Source organism: Condylura cristata, unplaced genomic scaffold, assembly GCF_000260355.1.
Source record: "Condylura cristata isolate star-nosed mole 26May11 unplaced genomic scaffold, ConCri1.0 scaffold00021, whole genome shotgun sequence".
NCBI classification, from domain to species: domain Eukaryota; kingdom Metazoa; phylum Chordata; class Mammalia; order Eulipotyphla; family Talpidae; genus Condylura; species Condylura cristata.
The window spans coordinates 20,270,604-20,274,816 of record NW_004567122.1 but is presented as its reverse complement, the minus strand read 5'-3'; positions in this window follow the sequence as shown (position 1 = coordinate 20,274,816).

The following is a 4,213-nucleotide window of genomic DNA, read 5'->3' as shown; positions in this document are numbered from 1 at the left end:
ACAAAGAGGCAGCACTTTACCCTGGCGCTTCCTGAAGGCTAATATTTTGTTCGTTGTATAGTACAGGCTATTTTCCACCTGTTTCAGAGCTCCTTTATATCAAAGGGACCAGGTGTCCAGAAACTACATTTCCCAGTTTCCCCCTTGCTAGTTAGGTTTCAGTTTAGTATCATTAATGGTAAGCACTTAGACAAGTAGAATGAAATGTTTGGGTAACTGGAAAGTCACTTTTAAAAAAATAAAATTGGACTCACACACAACATACAAAAATTAGCTCACAAGTGGATCTAAAGCTATCAATTTTTTAGAATAAAATATATGGATAAATCATGATGTGAGGATTTGTAAATAATTTATATATATGTAATGTATATTATATATGTGTGTGTGTGTGTGTGTGTGTGTGTGTGTGTATATATATATATATATATAGCTCCTCAACTCCATTTCATCTTACTTTCATAGGAGGTCATAATCAACCTTTTTTAAAAATATTTATTTACATATGCATATACAACTAGGGTACAGGCCAGAGATGCAGGGGTAGTGAGAGGATTCACCAGAAATCGAGTAGGGAGCAGAACAGGCAGATTGACAAATTACACTGCTGGGGGAGCAGTGGGCGAGACAGGAGAGGTCTGCTGCACCGAGTAGGTCACCTCCCTGGCCGGGGTTCAAACTCGTGCTGCAGTGGCTGCAGATAGCTTCACAGTGCTGTCTTAACCTGCTGTGCCACCAGGAAGGGTCCATAATCAACCTTGTTTGATCCTCTTCTGCTACGTATTCTCCTCTGGAATTGTTCAGTGTTCAATCACAGGTTTTCTTATGAATGGAATTAATATAGCATTGAGTACTTGGGTGCAGCCCCAATCAGAGAGCTTACTGTAGAACTGTGGCCCTTCAGACTCATTCCCAATGACCTTCACCACCACCGTCTTCTTGATCCAAATGTAAACATATAATTAGATTAGACAAACGCTGCAAAACAGTCAGATTTTGTCCTACAACCCTATGCCTTTTCTTCTTCATCTATCATTCAAAGTCACATTGTCCCAAAACTGAAGGAAAGAATGAATTTAAATAATTATGGGAAATAATGGTCAACTCAAAGCTGGTCTAATTTGGATTATGAAAGTACTTAAAACTTTTCTCTGATTAATTTTGCAGAATTTGCATGTCACAGTACTTGGAAATAACTTTTATCATCACATAATTTCTTATTTCCTCACTTTATTCTTCTTTTATGGCCCAACTCCTTAAAATTAATCTCATTTCCCCAAGATCACCTTTCCCCAAGGAGAGATAAACAATGCTTACATGTGTCACTTGATCTGTATTCTGAGATTAAGAATCTTTTCCATTTTCATTCCAAAAGAAAAGGAATTTCCTATGCAAAGCAATAATACTGAATACAAGAAAAAGTAAAGTGAAAATTAGATTGATGGACCTGATTTCTATCACCACCTTTGTATTTTAAAAATGTTTTCAGGCCCTCCCTGGTGGCGCAGCGGGTTAAAGCACTGCACTGAGAAGCTTAAGCCACTTCAGCATGAGTTCGATCCCTGCCTGCCCGGGAAGTGACCACATGGCGTGGCAGACCTCTCCTGACTCGATCACTGCTCCCCTCAGCAGTGTACTTCGTCGATCTGCCTGTTCTGCTCCCCACTCTGTCTCTGGTGAAGACTCTCACCACCTCTGAGCCTCTGGCCTGTACCCCAGTTCTGTATGTACAAATAAATAAATCTTTTTTAAAAAAAAATGTTTCAACCCATGGTTTGCAGAAAATATTGTCATCTTTTATTTCACACTAAAGAAAGTCTTTCATTGGATTTGACAGAAAATGTAGCTGAAGTAATAGAAACAGACCTTAATTTTTAATAATTTTACTCCTTGTGTGAGTACTTCCAATTTTTTACAATATTGTTATTGTAATAACATTACATAATTATATAAAATTCAGGTGTGCATTATTATAAATCATCTGCATATATTGCATTAAATCCATCACTAAAGTCAGATTCTTTCACAATATATTTAACTTGATTGACCCATTTCCTTCTGGTAACCACTAATTTAGTCTTACAACTTAAATATCCATTTTTGTTTTATTAAGTTCACTCACTCGTTTGGTTTCTCTATAAATCACATATGACTAAAATCATATGGCATTTATCTTTTTCCATCTGATTTATTTGACCAAATATAATGCCATCTAGTTTATCCATGTTGTTGCAAATGGAAGAATTTAATCATCTTTTCTATAGCTTAGTAGTGAAAACAACATTGTTTTCTATATTGAAGACAGTGTTGCAACAAACATGGTGGTGTATATATATGTCTTTGATTAGTGTTTTGGGATTTGGGGAGCAAATGCTCAAGAAGGCCAATTGGATCATATGGAATTTTTATTTTTAACTTACTAAATAATTTCCAATGTTTGCACCAATGTACACCACCAACAATGTACAAAAGTTTCCTTCTTTTCATATCCTCTACAGTACTTGATATCTCATTTTTTCATTTTGCATTTCCCTAACAATAAGACATGTTGGGCCCTTGTTGTTAGGTTTTTTGTTTTGCTTTGTTTTGTTTTGTATCCTGGATTTTGGAGTGGTCTTTCCAAAAATACCTCTTTGAATAAAACCAAAGAAAGTATCATCTATTTTCTCCTATGTATTTTATAATTTCAATTCTTACATCCAAGCCCTTATTACACTTTGAGTTAATTCTTTGTGGATGATGTGAAAGAGTATTCTAATTTTATTCTTTTGCATGTGGCTATTCAATTTTCCCATCACCATTTTTTGAATAGACACTCCTTGCTCCAGTATATTCTCTTGTTTGTTTTGTCATAAATTAACTATCCACACATGTTTGGGTTTATTTCTGGACTTTCAATTTTATTCTGTTGATTTGTGTATTTTTTTTATTCTAATACCATACTACTTTGATTATTACTGTGAGTGTTATTTAAAGCTAATTTTAACAATATGCTGGTAGGAAAACAACTGTTGTCTGGGTGAAGAAAAGAAAATGAAATGTGTGCACATTTATTTGGTGTGTATTTGCTTTGTGCGTAGAAGATGGTTGGGGTTTGAGGAGAGAGGTCAAAGCTAAATCTTACTTTTGATTGTAAGAAATGAATAGAAAATCTCTAAAACTAAGAAAACTAAAACTAAGTAGAAAGAAAACCTGTTTTGTTTGAAATTATGGATGTAAACAAGTACAAACTACTAAAATTGTTTGGAATTATTGACTCTGGAAGTGGGAACCAGAAGCTGGAAAGAGAAGATAGTTGTAAAGTAACAGGACTCATCATATTTATAGTGTACATGTCTGACAAAAATAAAGATTCAATGGCCTCCCTGGTGGCGCAGCGGGTTAAAGCACAGCACTGAGAATCTAAAGCCTCTTCCGCATGAGTTCGATTCCTGCCTGCCCCGGAGATGTCCACATGGCGCGGCAGACCTCTCCTGACCCGCCCGCTGCTCCCCTCAGCAGTGTACTTCGTCCATCTGCCTGTTCTGCTCCCCACTGTCTCCAGTGAAGCCTCTCACCGCCCCTGAGCCTCTGGCCTGTACCCCAGTTGTATGCACAAATAAATAAATCTTTAAAAAAATAAAGATTCAAATTTTAAACAAGAATATTTCTAAATCCTCCCAAATTACACTAATATTTTCCATTAGAATTACATTGGGGTTATAGATAAATAACTTAGAGAAAACTGATACCTTTATATGCCTAAGTTTTATCTCTAGAAATATGATTAAGATATTTATCATCATGATATTTTATCAGATAAAGTGTTACCAATTTTTTTATTGTAGTCCGTAGGCATTTTTGTTGCTTGTGGCAAGGCATATTATTTTTCCTAATTATCTTTTTCCATTATATATTATAATTGATGGTGCTAACATTAATATTTGTAATACTGTTAAGCCACTTTTGCATTTAGGGAAAATGGTGTAGTAATTGAATTCCTAAGTATTTGATTTTAAATGTTTGCATCTGTGTTCATGAGTATGAAATGTAGCTTTCTTATGTGCTAATTTTGTTAGGTTTGGCCTCAGGATTTTGTTAGCCATGTTAAATAAATTTACATATTTCATGTACTTGCTTTGTAACAGTTTTAAAGTCCTATGAATTAGTTGCTAAGTAAAGAGCATTTGTTGAGAAAATAATCTGCTTCTTAGTGTTTTTTAACTCCTTCAGT